Source organism: Bos taurus, chromosome 21 (genome assembly GCF_002263795.3).
Source record: "Bos taurus isolate L1 Dominette 01449 registration number 42190680 breed Hereford chromosome 21, ARS-UCD2.0, whole genome shotgun sequence".
NCBI lineage: Eukaryota > Metazoa > Chordata > Mammalia > Artiodactyla > Bovidae > Bos > Bos taurus.
The window spans coordinates 5584821-5605646 of NC_037348.1; the positions used below are offsets into that span (position 1 = coordinate 5584821).

A 20826-nucleotide genomic window follows, 5' to 3' on the forward strand; every position below is an offset into this window, starting at 1 on the left:
GCTCCCGCTCTAGAATGGCTTCATAATTAGCAGTCTGTAGATCCCAGAAGGCTTCAGAGACTTCCTGCACATCCTAAAGTTGCACAGAAAATTGTGCGTGTATGTGTGTGTGTGCACATTTCTCTGGGAAGAAAATTCAAGGTTCCTACTAGATTTGCAAATGTATTACTGAACCAGAGTCTAAAGTTCTGTCTCTATCATAGAAAAGACTGCAATGAATGAATAGTTACATTTGATTGTGTTAAGTGGCAGCAGAAATGGGAACAGAATTCAAAAATCATTCTTGGCCAAGTTCACCCAGCTTGTAAGAGGCAAACCATGACTGGTGTTTGGTTTACCAGCTCTTAGGCTGGGTCTAACCCCACCCCATCTCTTTGAAGAGATGAAAAAAAATGGCTTTTTTTTCATGTTAAAATGTAAATGATGAAGAAGGTTGCCTTCCAAACATTCACATCACAAAAGCAAATCACATTACAGCAGCTAACATTTGGAAAAAAGTTTTTTTCAAAATTTATTTACAATAGGATAAAATTTACATGTTTAGAAATAAATCTTTAAAATGATGGATAAGATCTGTATCCTATAAACTATAGGGTATAGATATAAAATATATATATATAAAAACTATATATATATATATAAAAACTATATATATATATATATAAACTATAAACATTGCTGAAAGAAGTTAAATAAGACCTATACAAATGGAAAGACATCTCATGTTCGTGGATTAAAACAATCAATATTATTAAGTCTCAATTCTCTCCAATTTTATCTGTAGATTCAATGTAATCCCAACCATAATCCCAATAGGATTTGAGGGGGATAAAATTGACAACCTGATCCTCAAATTTGTTCAAAAATTCAAAGCATTTACCCCAAACAATCTTGAAAAACAAGAGTTGGAGGATCTACACTACTTGATTTCAAGCCTTACATAAAACTATAATAATAATCAAAGCAGTGTGCTACTAGTATATACAAATATATCTGTAGAACAGAATAGCTTCTCATCTTTCTGTTGGGAAATAGACTCATACTTGTACATCCAATTAATTTTTGATAAGGGTGCCAACACAATGAGAAAAACAAAAATTATTTCAATAAATCGTGCTGGGACAACTGGACATCATTGAATAAAAAGGGACTCTGACTCCTACTTCTCACCACACACAAAAATTACTTTGAAATAGATCATGGATTTAAACATAAAGGTTAAAACTGTAGTGTTTCTAGGAAAAAAATATCACAGGAAGACATTTTTATGACTTGAGAGTAGGCAAAGCTTTCTTAGATGGGACACAGAAAGTAATAAACATGAAAGGAAAAAATCACTAATTAGACTTCAACAAAATTTAAAACTTACACTCATCAGAAGGTTGATCTACCATTTAAAAACTATTTACCATTTGACAATGAGTAGGCAAGTTACATACTGGAAGAAAATATTTGCAAAACATACACCCAAAAAACGGATGGTATTCAGAAAACAGGAAGAACTCCTATAACTTGGTAATAAAGGACAAACAATCCAGTTAAAAACAAGCAAAGATTTGAATGGCAGAAGAGATTCAAAAAGCTCAATATCATTAGTCATCAGGGAAATGAAAATTAAACACCACTACAATCCCACAAAAGTCAGTGAAATTTAAAAAGACTGGTAATACTTGGTGAGGATATGGAGAAACCAGAACACTCATACCTTATTGGTTGCATCTAAAATTGTACAACCACTTTGGAAACAAGTCTACTGGTTTCTTACGAAACTAAATACACACCTATCCTATGACTTCCTTATTCTATTCTTAGGTATTTACCCAAGAAAATATGTCTAAAATATATCCAATAATGTTTATATTAAATGCCATTCATAGTATTTTCAAACTGTAAAGGTGTCCATCAAAAGGAGTTGAATAAATAACTCCCATAATATAGTGACTACTTAGCAATCAAAAGGAATAAACTGCTGATCCACGAAATGATTGATGGTAATCTAAAAACACACTGCTGAATGAAAGAATGACTTCATAAAATGATCCCATTTATATGCTGTTCTGATCTATGGTGGGAAAAAAATCAGAACAGTGGTTCCTGAGGGTGCGCATGAAGTTCACCAGAAAAGGGGCACGAGGAAATTGTTTAGGCATGGTTCTATATCTTGATGACGTTTTCAGTATACAGGTGGTGGCTTTTGTCAAAACTTATCAAATAGTCCAATGAAGATATGTACATTTTCTTTATATAAACTTTATCTAAAAATTATAAACAATATTAAACTATAGTGAATAAAATGAATACTAAAGTATTTGAGGGTGAAAAGTACAGATATTTCCAACTTAATTTGAGATGCATTAATAATAACAGATTGATAGATGGACAGAAGAACAGATAGATGGATAGAAATGAGAGTAATTTCAGAAAGTGTTAATGGTAGAATTTAGGTGGTGGGTATATGGACATACATAGTTCGATTCTTTCAGTTTTACTGTATGTTCAACTTTTCACAACACAATCTTGGGAGAAGTAAATCAGAATAACGTACCCTAAATGCAAGGCCTGCCATGTGGCATACTGAACGAGTTCCACCACCAGTGCAGAAAAGTCCTGCTTGGGGAGACAGGGAAAGACAAACTGCTTACAGTGAAGGTCCTTGATACCATTCAGAGTCTTTGTAGCTCACTCTAAGCCATGACTACTTCCAAGACAACCATTCTGAAAACCCACATTAAGTGGATTTCAGGAGCATCACTCACAATCTGCACCCTTCCTGAAACATGAATGCAAGACTGTTATGTTTAAATGGAGTTTACTGGGGTTTGGGCTCTGTATTTTCAGAAAGAGGAATCAGAAAAGGGTTATACATTAGGCAGCTTCCCAGGTGGCGCTAGTGGTATGGAATCTGCCTGCCAGAGCAGGAGACACAAGAGATGCAGGATATTGGGAAGATTTCCTGGAAAAGGAAATGGCACCCCACTCCAGTATTCTTGCTTGGAAAATCCCATGGACAGAGGAGCCTGGTGGGCTACTGTCCATGAGACCACAAAGAGTCAGACATGGCTGAACACACACTTCAAGGCAGCTTCACATCTCAACGCACACTAACAATCCTCATTAACCTTTATTTTTTTATATTTGTAGTTACCTTTTATTTAACATTTTTATTCCTCTCATTTATCTCTTTTAACTAGAATTACCATCTTATGTCATTTCTTTTTATTTATTTTTAATTGGAAGATAATTGCTTTACAATATCATGTTGTTTTCTGCCATATAACAACGTGAATCAGTAATAACTAAATATATATATATACCCACACACATATATATATCCCCTCCCTCTTATTTCTCCCTCCCACCCACCTCTCTAGGTCATCACAGAGTGCCAGGCTTGGCTCTCTGTGTTATATAGCATCTTCCCACTAGCCATCTATTTGAGAAAGTGGCACTGATATATACAGTATCATGTAAAATACTACCATGTAAAAGACATGTACAATTTACTACCATGTAAAATAGAGTCCTCATTAATTATTAATAGTCAGAGACCCTGAGACATTTGAGCGCCACGGGCAGGGAGGAGGGAAGCCACTGGAGGGAAAAGGCTTTGTCGGGGCAGAAGGCAGAATACACGGCAGCGTCATCCCTCAGAAGGGGCACTTAGTCACGTCACTGCTCATCTTTCAGAATTAAGCAAATATCCCCCTTAGCTCCATAAAAGACAGATGTGTGCAAAGGCATAAAGTAACTTCTTCTCTTCAGATTAGGAATAAAGTAACCTCTTCTGTTCACCTTAGGAACATAAATAGAAACTTCACCTTTACACCCAGGTTAAGCAACACTGCTAAGGTGGAGCCTAGGACATGGGATGCGCATGAAATTACAAGGGTGGTTTTACTTTAACTTGATTTTTAAATAATGCAAAGTACGTGGAATAAATGACATAATTAGAAACACTCTGCTCAGTTCTATTTACATATATATTTGTTTTAATGCTGTGGTTTTTTCACTTTGAATCTGATTTTCTTAAGTTACACGGACAACACATGTCCACTGTCACTGACACAAGAGCTGGGGCTTCTGGTCCAAACAAACAGTTAGAAGGACCTTATGGGAAAATACCAGTTAATGCATATGCATTTAATTTAATCTGCCAATTTCATTTAATTTCCCGAAGTTGTAAAGAGAAGGGTTAACATTTATTTAAATTGAAAAAGACCAAAATGCTAATGATAAGTATTACTGATGGGCTGAGGGGAATTAGATAGGATTAGAAAAGATTTTTCTTTATTCCCTAAAGTCTCTGCAATGGAATTATATGACTTAACTTAAAATTTTAAAGAAATCAAATAAGTAATAAAAGAACACATTCTCACTGAAAAAAAATTAAATAGTAGAGAGATATATCATGTAAGGCAGAAACCCTCTTCCCCACCATGAAACGTCTTTTGTTAAAGGTAAATATATGTACTTTAATAGTAATTTTATTTTTACAAAAATACTACTAGAGTTTTATATTGAGAATTGGTGACCTTTGATTTAAACTTAGAGCAAGATAATTTATTTATACTATTTGAGATTATTCGATTATTTTTGCCTATTAATCAAACATTTCCATAATTATATTCTTTAATACAGTAAATCATCATAGTTCTAAATATTTTATTCATACACATTTAAAATTCATACTCAAAATACAATCCCCAAACATATTCTATTTCAATACAATATTAATGTAGCAGAGAACTAAAACTAGTAGGGAATTAATAGTAGAACATTACAATGATTCAGTGTCAAAATTTTTTTAAATCCTTTTTGTTCTCTATTACAATGGGTGTAGTTATTTTCCTAGATAACAATGAAAATTCCATATATATATCAACAGGCATCCTATTTGCTTTTGAGATAAAGTTAATATGCTTAACAAAGAAGATAACTTAAAAAAAAAACAAGGAGAAGGGCAAACCATTAGCATAGCTTTTTATTTTTAAGGTTTGATTAGTGTTGCTTGTTTGTTTTTGGGAAAGAGACAACCGGCATTAAGTAGAAGTAGGAAGTAGTGAGGGAAAGCTATAAATGCAGTGGATGACTAGCATTACGGATTTAGCACACAGACTTACTCGAGAACGCAAGAAATATTTCCAATAAGCTGTGACAATGACAAGTGAACATACTTCTGGTGGGTGATACATGTTAATATTTATAAGGCCCGGTATTTAAATACGCTGGACATGGGCAGTACAAAAAAAAAAAAAAACTTTCAGTAACACTGTATGTTTTACATATTCTGACATTTACAGGATAAATGTTTTTAGTTGCCAATAACTCAACCTCTAAATGTTATTTCTGTAATTCAGGATTTAGAAAAATAAATTATTTTGACTATAGGAAAATGAGCAGGAATTATTCTTCTCTTTTATTTTGGGAAAGTAAAGAAACGGAATTTCACAAATGTTACAGAATGATATCTGGTGATACAAGCCAAGCTACTTACACTAACAGTTCATCATGGCCTTCCCCATCCTAGTCCTCCTTTGTCTGCTGATTCTGAATCTGTTCTGTCTTTATATCCTAACGAGGTATTCTTACCTTTTCTTCTAGAACAGTATTTGTTAAATCATTCCTCCTGACCCACAGTCAGACTAAAATTCTCTCTCTACTGCTGTTTTATTTTTCTGTGAATCTAGGCCAATGGAGAGGTAGTATGAAAGTGACTTTAATTCTATCAGTTCTAAATCAGTTTGTCTCTTACATATATATATTTATTATACTACTGTTTAATTCATCCCCATCAAGGAAAGCATGCATGACAGAAGACAAATGTTCTTTCTTGATTCAAAAATCTCTGGCATCCCCTGTGTATCCTAGAAAAAAAAGACACTACCATTTACATGAATACATGCTTTAAAAAAAATTACATTCACCTGCATCAATGGAGTAGCAAAAAGTAAAAATATATCTAACAACTCAGAGTTCACTGCAGAATAAAGAGTAAATTCTAGACTGCGACTGACCTGGTCATAATTGTTCAATGGCTTTCCTGTGCCATTGTCCATAGAATCCCTATGTGGTCAAATCCTGGGGTCAGGGGCTGTCCCTCCCTGGAGCGAACACCCTCCTGGCACTGCAGGGGCCCATCCACAGCAGTCCTGGGCTCACCAGCCTTCAGTGAGAAGGATGCTTCTTTCTTTGTCAGCTGTCCCTCTAGGGTTTTAGCCTCAGCAGCACTTTTCATCTCTGGGTCGCATTACAGTGAAATCCAACCCTTTACTTCTTCAGGGAAGAAGCAGAGGTTGGGGGTGTAGAGGGCGACATGACCCCCGGGGTGACCCTCAGCAGTAATTCCTCACCGACTCCAGATGGCTGGGGCTCAGCTCCATCAAGCTGGGCCATCGGACCAGCATCAGAAACGAAAGCAAAGACAGAGGTGGCCTTGGCCAGAGCCCTGGCTCACGGCTCACACGGAGCAGATCTCCAGCAGTGCAGGCTGCACATTTCTTACACCAGCAAAGCCTCCCAGCACTGATAGGAACTTCTCTGTGAATATTTTCACCAGATACTTGAAATGAATTTTTGCTAATAAAAGGGGCATGGGTGGTTATACCTATGAGCAAGCTGGACAGAGGGAAATCACACGTATAACAGTGTGATTATCTTTAGTAATAAAAGATGCAACTATTCATAAGACATCATGTTATGTCTACCCGATACAGTGAAAAATTTAACAAGCTCTAACATTTACTGCTGGCCAGAGTGTGGTGGAACTGGTACATTTGTCATGGGAAGCCTTACTGAGACAGGCTGGGACCCGGGACCCTTTACTGTAGTTCTGCAATGCTTACATCTAGACCAATGTCTCTCGAAGCTACAAAATGCAAAGAAAATAAAGAGGCTAAAAGTACCTGTATGCATGCCACACTTAGGGCAAATTATGGACAAAAAGATACAAAAAGACCGAAAAACAACAGCCACATCTGAAGAACAGGGAGTAAAAGCAGTGTACTGTGCACACCCCTTGCACACACCACCAGGGAAGCAGTGGGCAAAATAAAGTAAGCCACCCCTCCAGTCTGAGCCCTGGACACACCCCCACCTTCACCCCATGATAAGAACCAGCTCCCTCCTCACCCCTTCCCCCTCTAACCCCAGGGAGCAGAGCAAGCAAGGGAAACAGATGAGGGAAGCCAGGATGAAGACACTCCATGGTGACAGGCCAGCAAGCGGCAGGGGCGAGAGTGATGGAGCAGGGCTCTGTGGCCCTGGGGCCCACAGAACCCCACGACTTTCCTTTCCACTTTCATACTTGAGACAGGCTGCATGCTTTGTCCCTCTAAAGTTCATGCTTTGATCCTGATGCCCAGTCTAAGGAGGTGGGTCTCTGGGAAATGACACCAAGGCTCATCACTTGGTGTTATGGGCGTTATGAGCTAGTGTTATGGATCAGTGCCCTCCCAGAAGAGACAGAGAGCTCACTCCTTTCTCCCACATGAGGACATGGTGACAAGGTGGCGTCTACAACCAGGAGGTGGGTCCTTGCTGAGAACAGAACCTGCCAGCACCTCATCCTGGACTTCCTGGCCCGTGGAATGAGAAAGAAATGTCTGCTGTTTAAGGCACCCAGCCTTTGGCAACTTGATAGCAGCCTGAGCCACCTAAAGTAGTAGTAGCGTTAGCCACTCAGCAGTGTTCAACTCTTTGCGGCCCCACGGACTGTAGCCTGCCAAGCTCCTCTGTCCATGGAATTCTCCAGGCAAGAATACTGGAGTGGGTTGCCATTACCTTTTCTAGGGGATCTTCTGGACCCAGGTATCAAACCCAGGTCTCCTGCACTGCAGGTAGATTCTTTATCATCTGAGCCAGCTGGCCCAGTAGGACCTCAGGATACTTCAAAATGAGGATACTTCAAAATTAATGCAACCATTAATACTGATTACATGGAAAACTAAGTAAAAAAAAACATTACCTATATGATATTAAGCTAAAAGAGCAGAATATGGAGCAGACAGGGAAAAAATGGGAAAATATATAACACAGAAAATAGGTTGGAATCATTTGAAAATACACAGTGAAAGTGAAAGAGTTTATTCCAGGCTTGTAGATGATGTCTTATTAAAATGCTTGGGGGAAAAAAGGGAGATTTCTAATGAGCACAGGCTATTATTTTTGTTTATAAAAATTTAGTCTGTGTTTTCCAAAATCTTTTCCTCTTTCTCATCAAGTTTGTACTGATTTTGAAATTAAGAAAAGGAAAATGATAACAAAGATAAATGGATCCAACACAAAATTAACTCCTTTCAGATTTAATGAAGTAGTTCTTTGATGGGATTATTTAACTAAAGCAGCTCTTGGGTACAGCACGTCCTGACACAGTTGCCCTGGAAATAAAGAGAATAAGAACATTTTCTGGGACAGTAATTGGCAAAGGTGTCATGGACTTTAAAAGAGAAAATAAAATGATCTGCGATAACATTTAGTAGATCATTAATTGATACTGATTAATAAGAACTGCCAGATGCTATGAGAAATACTCTACGTACATCCGCCTTCCTCCTAACACCCACGCAAGACAGGGGTTCTTACCACCACTTTTCACCAGGTGACCAGTGCTCTGAGTGATTAGATAAAGTGTCTCCACCCCGCTTCTAAGAGCAGATAGGGACTTGAACCCTTGGCCCTGTCATCAAAGTCCGACTCCTCACTTCACAGGCTGAGTGCACACAACCAAACGTGGGGCCATTGTTCAGAACATAATGTGCCAGGGAAACACGTGGGAACTAAAAGGTAAGATGATTGTCATGTTGTTATTCTTGAGTCACTCAGTTGTGTCAGACTCTCTGTGACTTTATGGACTGCAGCACACCAGGGTTCCCTGTCCTCTAGTATCTCCCGGAGTTTGCTGAAACTCATGTCCACAGAGTCAGTGATACCATCCAACCATGTCATCCTCTGTTGCCCCCTTCTCCTGCCCTTAATCTTTCCCAGCATCAGGGTCTTTTCCAATGAGTCAGCTCTTCATATCAGGTGGCCAAAGTGTTGGTGCTTCAGCTTCAGCATCAGTCCTTCCAATGAATATTCAGGGTTGATTTCCTTAAGGATTGGTTTGATCTCTTTGTTGTTCAAGGGACTTTCAAGAGTCTTCTCCAGCAACGCAATTCGAAAGCATCAGTTTTTTGGCACTCAGCCTTCTTCACAGTCCAATTCTCACGTCCATACATGACCACTGGAAAAGCCATAGCTTTGACTAGATGGACCACTGTTGACAAAGTGATGTCTCTGCTTTTTAATACACTGTCTAGGCGTCTCATAACTTTCCTTCCAAGGAATAAGCATCTTTTAATTTCATGGCTGCAGTCACCATCCACGGTGATTTTGGAGCCAAAGAAAATAAAATCTACCACTGTTTTCATTTTTTCCCCATCTAATTGCCATGAAGTGATAGGACCGGATGCCATGATCTTCGTTCCTTGAATGTTGATATTTAATCCAGTTTTTTCATTCTCTTTCACCTTCATCAAGAAGCTCTTTAGATCCTCTTTGCTTTCTGTCATTAGGATGGTATCATCTGCATATCCGAGGTTGTTGATATTTTCCCTGACTATCTTGATTCCAGCTTGTGATTCATCCATCCTGGTATTTTGCATGATACACTCCACACAGAAGTTAAATAAACATGGTGACAACATATAGCTTTGATGAACTCCTTTTTCAATTTTGAACCAGTCCATTGTCCCATGTCCAGTTCTAAGTGTTGTTTCTTGGCTTGATACAGGTTTCTCAGGAGACAGGTAAGGTTGTCTGGCATTCCCATCTCTTTAAGAATTTTCCAGTTGGTCATGATCCACACAGTCAATGGCTTTGGTATAGTCAGTGAAGCAGAAGTAGATTTATTCTGGAATTCCCTTGTTTTTTTCATGAGCCAACGAATGCTGGCAATTTGATCTCTGGTTCCTCTGCCTTTTCTAAGCTCAGCTTCTACATCTGAGAGTTCTCTGCTCATGTACAGCTGAAGCCTAGCTTGAAGAATTTTGAGCATTACCTTGCTAGCATGTTAAATGAGCTCAATTGTAAGGTAGTTTGAACATTCTTTGGCATTGCCCTTCTTTAGGATTAGAATGAAAACACATTTTCCAGTCCTATGGCCACTGCTGAATTTTCCAAATTTGCTGTGAGCACAGGACTTTAACAACATCATCTTTTAAGATTTTAAATAGTGGAGCTAGAATTCCATCACCTCCATTAGCTTTGTTTGTAGTAATGCCTCCTAAGGCCCACCTGACTTTACACTCCAGGATGTCTGGCTCCATGTGAGTGACCACACCATCATGGATTGTTGTTGTTCAGTCACTCAGTCGTGTCTGACTCTTTTTGACCCCATTAACTGAAGCATGCCAGGCTTCCCTGTCCTTCACCATCTCCCAAATCTTGCTCACTCTCATGTCCATCGAGTCAGTGATGCCATCCAACCATCTCATCCTCTGTCCTCCCCTTCCTCTACTTCCTTCAATCTTTCCCAGCATCAGGGTCCTTTCTAATGACTCAGCTCTTCATATCAGATGGCCAGGTATTAGAACTTCAGCTTTAGTCCTTCCAATGAATGTTCAGGATTGATTTCCTTTAGGATTGACTGGTTTGATCTCCTTGCTGTCCAAGGGGCTCTCGAGAGTCTTCTCCAACACCACAGTTTGAAAGCATCAATTTTTTGGTGCTCAGCCTTTTGTGATCCAACTCTCATATCCATACACGACTACTGGAAAAACCGTAGGTCTGACTATATGGACCTTTGTCAGAAAAGTAATGTCTCTACTTTTTAATATGCTGTCTAGGGGGTCATAACTTTTCATCCAAGGAGCAAGGGTCTTTTAATGTCATGGCTGCAATCACCATCTGCAGTGATTTTGGAGCCAAACAAAATAAAGTCTCACTGTTTCCATTGTTTCCTCATCTATTTCCCATGAAGTGATGGAATCGGATGCCATGATCTTAGTTTTTGAATGTTGAATTTTAAGCCAGCTTTTTCACTCTCCTCTTTCACTTCTATCAAGAGGATCTTTAGTTCCTCTTCACCTTCTGCCATAAGGGTGGTGTCATCTGCATATCTGAGGTTATTGATATTTCTCCCAACAATCTTGATTCCAGTTTGTGCTTCATCCAGTCAGGCTTTCTTATCTCTCCTTGCTAGTCTTTGGAACTCTGTATTCAGATGGGTATATCTTTCATTTTCTCCTTTGCCTTTTGCTTTTCTTCTTTCCTCAGCTATTTGTAATTCTTCTTCAAACAACCACTTTGCCTTTTTGCATGTCTTTTTCTTGGAGATGGCTTTGATCACCGCCTCCTGTACAACGTTACACACCTCCATCTATCAGATCTAATCCCTTGAATCTATTTGTCACTTCCACTGTATAATCGTAAGGGATTTGTTTTAGATCATACCTGAATGGCCTAGTGGTTTTCCCTACTTTCTTCCATTTAAGTCTGAATTTGGCAATTTGGGTCATTACAAATCTTTTTTTGTATAGTTCTTCTGTATATTCTTGCCACCTCTTCTTAATCTCTTCTTTTTTTTTCTGTTAGATCCTTACCATTTCTGTCCTTTATTGTGATTCTGTCTTATTAGATGAAAAACCAGAGAGGAAATGGAAACCAATTCATCCACGAATTCAGCAGCAGTTGAAAAGAGACACAGAAATACAGAGCTACAAAGATGAATTTTTTCCAACATTGAGGTCCTCTTCTGAAAATTAATTTATTGCTCACTCATTTTATAAATATTTAATACCTACAATGTGCTGAGCTAGAGCCTGGGGACACACATTGATGAGACATGTTGGAAAAGCTAGAGTGTGGAGCTGTATTCTTTCCAGATTTTACTTTTTTTTAAAAAAAAATTGAAGTATGGTTGATTTGGGTTTCCCTGGTAGCTCAGACAGTAAAGAATCCACCTGCGATGTAGGAGACCTGGGTTTGATCAGTGGGTTGGGACGATCCTCTGGAGGGGGGCATGGCAACCCACTCTAGTACTCTTGCCTGGAAAATCCCATGGACGGAGGAGCCTGGTGGGCTGCAGTCCATGGGGTCGCTAAGGGTCGGACGTGACTGAGCGACTTCACTTTCACTTTTCACTTTCATGCATTGGAGAAGGAAATGGCAGCCCACTCCAGTGTTCTTGCCTGGAGAATCCCAGGGACAGGGGAGCCTGGTGGGCTGCCGTCTATGGGGTCGCACAGAGTCAGACACGACTGAAGCAACTTAGCAGCAGCAGCATGAGACAAAAATACAAAATCATGTCTAGTATTGTATTGTTATTACAGGGGAAAAAATCTAGATGTCCATCTATAGAGAACTAGCTACAGAAACTATGGAACATCCACACAACAGAGTCCTACGAACCAGGAACAAGGAAAGAGAAAGAGTTCTCTATACTGGGGGGTCATCTCCTATTGCTCTGTGATTCTCAGGGCAGCTCCCATTATCCCTCCCTGGGGTAGGGCACAGGACATGCCAGCCTCCAGTGACTCTGTGTGCTGGGTTTGCTCACCCCATCCTAGAGCTGGGAAGGCAGACTAGCTCAGCAGAGGGCAAGTGAGAAATCTGAATTGTGCCCCCAAGAGGGAGCTCGGCACAGTGAAGCAGAAGGAAGTACAGCACTTGTGCTTGGCTTGAGTCTGACCAGAAAGCGATACTGGTTCCCAGAAGAAGGAGAGGCCCCTCCCTTCATCCCAGCCCCTGTGCCCACCTAGGGGTTACTGCCAAGGACCCTCCTCATGCCCATCTGTGGTCTCAGCGCGTCCAGCAGTACTGATGGTGGGGAGGGAAGCTGCAAGCAGATGTCTTGCCTCCATCTCCTCACCCTCCTAGGTAGCATCTGGATGGCCTTACTGGTGCAGGGCAGGGTGCTGCGGTGTCTGCACTGGAAAGGGCAGAAGCAGGGTAGGCAGACGGAAACAGACTCTCACCAAGACAAGACAAGCTGACTCTGGGGGAAATGCCTGGGAGGTCTCCTGAGAGAACAAGATTAGAGACTGAGGACAGAGGCTGCATTTTGTGAACTTCTGGGAAAGATCTGGGCAAAGGAGTTTAGAGGTTTGGCCGTGTGCTTTAAATGGAATTTCTTGTGGATGTCCTTTCAAAAAACTTAAGATCTAAGATGCTTTATGATTTTAAGATTCCAGGCTGGAGTTTCCTTGGAATATAGAGGCCATGAGTGATTTCCCTGGATCTCACATAAATATTCATTTCTCCTCTTCTCCCTTTTTAATGAATGAATTATACTACGATTATGTTCTACAACTTGCTTCTCTCACTTGGAAGTTCTGGGTCGGCACTCAGAGACCCAGCACAGCTGTTGTCATGGCAGCCCTTTGTCTTCATTGCTGGATATTTAGGGCAGGTCTAGTTTTGTGTAACCCCTTCCACTGCTGCACTGAATATCCTTATGTGTGCATTTCTCACACATAACCTGAACTGTCTCCCCAAGTTCAATTCCTAGCAGTAGAAGAAACAGAGGATATAGTAGGCCTTGATTTTTAAAAAGATTACCAATTTGCTTTTCCAAAAGTTGCATCAATTATGTCCTTACTTATCAACCCAATATTAGTTTAAAATAAAATATGAAAAACAGAGCAAAACATATCTTTGCTGTCTTAAATGATATCAAAATTCCTGATTGTTTACAATCTGCAAAGCAAAATAACATATCTCAAAATTGGTTTTGGTTTCAATTTCTTCTCATATGAATGACATTCAATATTTTTTCACATTGATCCATCATTTCTATCTTTTTCAATGAATTAATAAACTCTCTAAATCTCTTCTTTGGTTCATTTGAAATTGGGCTATTCTTTCTATCACTGATTTACCAGTGCTCTTTGCAGTATATGTTGAAAACAGTTTTGACCTGTTTGTGGGTTGTCACTTCTATTTCTGCAGAATAGTTCTAATTGTTAGGTAATTATTTTATTAATGTTCTCCTTTATGGTATCTGGATTCTGTACCATGCTTAGGAAAAAGTCCCTCCTCACTTCCAAATTATATTATCATTTTCTTAGACTTTTAGTGGTATTCATTTCTATGTTTAAATATTTGATTCATCTGACACTGATTTTGGTGTGGAAGTGAGGAAGTAATATGTTATGTTTGTCCTGTTACCAAGCAAACTTTCTTTTCTGGACAAATTTGAAATCCTAAATAGTAAAGCAAAACTAATGTGCATTTGGCCTATTTGCTGAGTTGTGGCTCTAACCCATTGCTTTTCTTGTCCTTTCCCTCTCTAGTCTCCAACACGTTTCATTACAATGGCTTTGTAATAATTCTAACATTTGGTACTCTTTCTTTCAACTGACCCCCTTCTCATTTGAATTTTCTTGGCTATTCTCATGTTTATTTTTCTACATAGAATTTACTTCTCTCTTTATGTTCTAAAAGAATCTTGTTTGTATTTTAATTGAAATTGCACTGAATTATAAAATCAACATGTAGAGAACCAATATATTTACAATGTTGTCTCTCTATATAAGAGGATGATATATGAGGATGATATGTTTCTCTCTATATAAGAGGATGATAGTTGACTTCCCTCGTATAGTTGGACTTCGCTCGTAGCTCAGTTGGTAAAGAATCTGCCTGCAGTAGAGGAGACGTGGGTTCAATCCCTGGGTCGAAAAGATCCCCTGGAGAAAGGAATGGCAACCCACTCCAGTATTCTTGCCTGGAGAATCCCATGGACAGAGGAGCCTGGCAGGCTACAGTCCATGGGGTCGCAAGAGTAGGACACGACTTAGTGACTAAAGAGACAGAGAAATAGTTGACTTATAGTATTACATTAGCATCAGGTGTAAATATAGTGGTTTGATACTTTTATAAATTATACTCTAAAGTTATTAAAAATATGTTATATTCCCTGTGCTATATATTGTATCCTTGTACCTTATTTATTTTATACCTAGTAGTTTGCACTTCTTCCTTCCCTTCCTTGATCTTGTCTCTTTCCCTGTCTCTTTCCCCTCTGGTAATCACTAGCTTGTTCTCTATAGCTATGAGTCTCTTTCTGTCTTTTTATATTCACATGCTTATTTTTTAAGACTCTACATATAAGTGAAAACATAGTTTCTGTCTTTCTCTGTTAGACTTATTTCACTTAGCATAATACCCTTCAGGTCCATCCATGTGGTTATAAAGAGCAAAATTTCATTCTTTATTATAGTTGAGTAATATTCCATTGTGTGTGTATATATATGTTGTTGTTATTCAGTTGCTAAGTCATGTCCAACTCTCTGTGACCCCATGGACTGCAGCACGCCAGAATTCCCTGTCCTCCAGTATCTCCCTGAGTTTACTAAAACTCATGTCCATTGAGTCAGTGATACCATCCAACCATGTCATCCTCTGTTGCCTCCTTCTCCTCCTGCCCTCAATCTTTCCCAGCATCAGGGTCTTTTCTAATGAGCTGGCTTTTCACATAGGTGGCCAACGTATTGGAGCATCAGCTTCAGCATCAGTCCTTCCAATTAATATTCAGGATTGATTTCCTTTAGGATTGACTGGTTTGATCTTGCTGTCCAAGGGACTCTCAAGAGTCTTCTCCAGCATCACAGTTTGAAAGCATCAATTCTTCAGTGGCTAGCCTTCTTTATGGTCCAACTCTCACATTCATACATGAATACTGGAAAACCACAGCTTTGAGGTTTTGTCAGAAAAAGTAATGTCTTTGCTTTTAATATGGTTTGTCTAGGTTTTTCCCAGCTTTTCTTCCAAGGAGCGAGCATCATGGCTGAAGTCACTGTCCACAGTGATTTTGCAGCCCAAGAAAATAAAGTTTGTCACTGTTTCCATTTTTTCCCTATCTATTTGCCATGAAGTGATGGGACCAGATGCCATGATCTTTGTTTCTTGAATGCTGAGTTTTAAGGTAGCTTTTTCACTCTCCTCTTTTACCCTTATCAAGAGGGTCTTTAGTTCCTCTTCACTTTCTGCCATCAAAGTGGTGTCATCTGCATATGATAGGTTGTTGATATTTCTCCCTGCAATCTTGATTCCAGCTTGTGGTTCATCCATCCTGGCATTTTGCATGATGTACTCTGCATAGAAGTTAAATAAGCAGGGTGACAACATATAGCCCTGACTAACTCCTTTCCCAGTTTTGAACCAGTCTGTTTTTCCATGTGTAGTTCTAAGTGTTGCTTCTTGTCCTGCATACAGGTTTCTCAGGAGACAGGTAAATTGGTCTGGTATTCTCATGTCTTTGAGAATTTTCCACAATTTGTTGTGATCTACACAGTTAAAGGCTTTAGCATAGTCAGTGAAGCAGAAGTAGATGTTTTTCTGGAATTCCCTTCCTTTTCCTATGATCCAGCAGATGTAGGCAATTTGATCTCTGGTTCCTCTGCCTTTTCTAAATGCAGCTGGTACAACTGGAAATTCTTAACTCACATACTCCTGAAGCCTAGTTTGAAGGATTTTGAGCATAATCTTGCTAACATGTGAAATGAATGCAATTGTATGGCAATTTGAACATTTTTTGGCATTGGCCTTCTTTGGGATTAGGGCTCCCAACATGGATCAGTGGTAAAATAATCTGTCTGGCAACACAGGAAACACAGAGAAGCAGGTTTGACCCCTGGGTAGGGAAGATCCCCTGAAGTAGGAAGTGGCAATCCACTGCAGTATTCTTGCCTTGAAAATTCCATGGACAGGAGAGTCTGGCAGACTAGTCTATGGGGTCACAAAGAGTTAGACATCACTGAGCAATTGAGCATGCATGCATTCTTTAGTACTGGAATGAAAACTGACCTTTTCCAGTCCTGTGGTTCACTGCTGAGTTTTCCAAATGGACTGGCATGTTGCATGAAGCACTTTAACAGCATTATCATTTAGGATTTTAAATAGCTCAGCTGGAATTCCATCACCTCCACTAGCTTTGTTCATAGTAATGCTTCCTAAGGCCCACTTGACTTCACACTCTAGGATGTCTGCTTCTGGGTGAGTGAGCACACCATCATGGTTATCTGGGTCATTAAGACCTTTTTAGTACATTGTATTCTTGCCACCTCTTCTTAATATCTCCTGCTTCTGTTAGGTCCTTGCCATTTCTGAATTTTATTGTGCCCATCTTTGCATGAAGTGTCCCCCTGGTATTTCTAATTTTCCTGAAGAGATCTCTAGTCTTTTCCATTCTATTGTTTTCCTCTATTTCTTTGCATTGCTCACTTAGGAAGTATGTCTCCTTCCTATTCTCTAGAACTCTGCATTCAGTTGGGAATATCTTTCCCTTTATCATTTGCCTTTTGCTTTTGTCCTTTTCTCAGCTATTTGTAAGGCCTCCTCAGACAACCACTTTGCCTTCTTGCATTTATTCTCTTGATGATGGTATTGGTCACTACCTCATATACAATATTACGAACCTCTATCCATAGTTCTTCAGGCGTTCTCTCTCCCAGACCTAATCCTTTGAATTGATTCATCTCCTCCACTAGACAATCATAAAGGATTTGATTTAGGTCATACTTGAATGGTCTAGTGGTTCTCCCTGTGTTTGTGTGCTCAGTCACTCAGTCGTGTCCGACTATTTGCAACCCCGTGGACTGTAGCACGCCAGACTCCCCCATCCATGGGGGTTCTCCAGGCAAGAATACTGGAGTGTGCTATGGATAGATCAACTAAACAGAAAATTAGCAAGAAAACACAAACTTTAAATGATACAATGGACCAGTTAGACCTAATTGATATCTACAGGACATTTCACCCTAAAACAATGAATTTCACCTTTTTGTCAAGTGCACATGAAACCTTCTCCAGGACAGATCACATCCTGGGCCATAAATCTAGCTTTGGTAAATTCAAAAAATTGAAAATATCTCAAGCATCTTTTCTGATCACAATGCTGTATGATTACATGTCAACTACAGGAAAAAACTGTTAAAAATACAAACATATGGAGGCTAAACAACACACTTCTGAATAACCAACAAATCACAGAAGAAATCAAAATATGCATAGAAACGAATGAAAATGAAAACATAACAACCCAAAACCTATGGGATTCAGTAAAAGCAGTGCTAAGGGGAAGGTTCATAGCAATACAAGCCTGCCTCAAGAAACAGGAGAGAAATCAAATAAATAACTTAAATCTACACCTAAAGCAACTAGAAAAGGAAGAAATGAAGAACCCCAGGGTTAGTAGAAGGAAAGAAATCACAAAAATTAGGGCAGAAACCAATGCAATAGAAACAAAAGAGACCATAGCAAAAATCAACAAAGCTAAAAGCTGGTTCTTAGAGAAGATAAATAAAATAGACAAACCATTAGCTAGATTTATCAAGAAACAAAGGGAGAAGAATCAAATCAACAAAATTAGAAATGAAAATGGAGAAATCACAACACAGAAATACAAAGAATCATAAGAGACTACTATCAGCAACTATATGTCAATAAAATGGACAACTTGGAAGAAATAGATGAATTCTTAGAAGAGTATACTTTCCAAAATTGAACTAGGGGCTTCCCTGGTGGATCAGACGGTAAAGCGTCTGCCTGCAATGTGGGAGACCCAGGTTTGATTCCTGGGTCAGGAAGATCCCCTGGAGAAGGAAATGGCAATCCACTCCAGCACTCTTGCCTGGAAAATCCCATGGATAGAGAGCCTGATAGGCTACCATCCATGGGGTCACAAAGAGTTGGACATGACTGAGCGACTGACTTCACTTCACTTTCACTGAACCAAGACCTCCAATTTCAAGTGTCTATGGCACAAAATTGAACCAGGAAGAAATGGAAAATCTTAACAGACCCATCACAAGCACAGAAATCAAAACCGGAATCAGAAATCTTCCAACAAAGAAAAGCCCAGGACCAAATGGCTTCACAGCTGAATTCTACCAAAAATTTAGAGAGAGCTAACACCTATCCTACTCAAAGTCTTCCAGAAAATTGCAGAGGAAGGTAAACTTTCAAACTCATTCTATGAGGCCACCATCACCAGACAAAGATGCCACAATAAAGGAAAACTACAGGCCAATATCACTGATGAACATAGATGCAAAAATCCTCAACAAAATTCTAGCAAATAGAATCCAACAACATATTAAAAAGATCATACATCATGACCAAGTGGGTTTTATCTCAGGCATGCAAGAATTCTTCAACATTCACAAATCAATCAATGTGATACGCCACATTAACAAATTGAAAGATAAAAACCATTTGATTATCTCAATAGATGCAGAGATAGCTTTTGACAAAATTCAACATCCATTTATGATAAAAACCCTCCAGAAAGCAGGCACAGAAGGAACATACCTCAACAATAATAAAAGCCATATATAATAAACCCACAGCAAACATTATCCTCAATGGTGAAAAACTGAAAGCATTTTCCCTAAAACCAGGAACAAGACAAGGGTGCCCACTCTCACCACTACTATTCAACATAATTTTGGAAGTTTTGGTCACAGCAATCAGAGCAGAAACAGAAATAAAAGGAATCCAGATTGGAAAAGAAGAAGTAAAACTCTCACTGTTTGCAGATGACATGATCCTCTACTTGGAAAACCCTAAAGACACCACAGAAAATTATTAGAGATAATCAATGAATATAGTAAATTTGCAGGATATGAAATTAACACACAGAAATCCCTTGCATTCCTATACACTAACAATGAGAAAATAGAAAGAGGAATTAAGGAAACAATTCTATTAGCCACTGTAACAAAAAGAATAAAATACTTAGGAAGAAATCTACCTAAAGAAACAAAAGACCTATATATAGAAAACTATGAAACACTGATGAAAGAAAGAAGACACAAGTAGATGGAGAAATATACCATGTTCATGGATTGGAAGAATCAATATGGTGAAAATGAGTATACCACCCAAAGCAATCTATAGATTCAATGCAACCCCTATCAAGCTACCAACAGTATTTTTCAGAGAACTAGAACAAATAATTTCACAACTTGTATGGAAATACAAAAAAACCTAGAATAGCCAAAGCAATTTTGAGAAAGAAGAATGGAACTGGAGGAATCAACCTGTCTGACTTCAGACTATACTACAAAGCTACAGTCATCAAGACAGTATGGTACTGGCACAAAGCAGAAATATAGATCAATGGAACAAAATAGAAATCCCAGAGATAAACCCATGCACCCATGGACACCTTATCTTTGACAAAGGAGGCAAGAATATACAATGGAGAAAAGACAATCTCTTCAACAAGTAGTGCTGGGAAAACTGGTCAACCACTTGTAAGAGAATGAAACTAGAACACTTTCTAACACCATGCACAAAAATAAACTCAAAATGGATTAAAGATCTAAATATAAGACAAGAAACTATAAAACTCCTAGAGGAAAACATAGGCAAAACACTCTCTGACAGAAATCATAGCAGGATTCTCTATGACCTACCTCCCAGAGTAATGGAAATAAAAGCAAAAATAAACAAATGGGACCTAATTAAACTTAAAAGCTTTTACACAACAAAGGAAACTATAAGCAAAGTGAAAAGACAGCCTTCAGAATGGGGGAAAATAATAGCAAATGAAGCAACTGACAAAGAATTAATCTCAAAAATATACAAGCAACTCCCACAACTCAATTCCAGAAAAATAAGCAATCCAATCAAAAAATGGGCCAAAGAACTAAATAGACATTTCTCCAAAGAAGACATACAGATGGCTAACAAACAAATGAAAAGATGCTCAACATCACTCATTATCAGAGAAATGCAAATCAAAACCACCAAGAGGTACCATCTCATGCCAGTCAGAATGGCTGAGATCCAAAAGTCTACAAGCAATAAATGCTGGAGAGGGTGCAGAGAAAAAGGAACCCT

General features: G+C 38.9%; 1 protein-coding gene across 5 annotated transcripts in view; it reads right to left on the reverse strand.

Annotated features, from left to right (window-relative positions):
• LRRK1 (leucine rich repeat kinase 1) overlaps positions 1 to 20826 on the reverse strand; it is a 134832-nt gene that overhangs the window by 92990 nt on the left and 21016 nt on the right. The gene's annotated exons all lie outside the window — the stretch shown is intronic.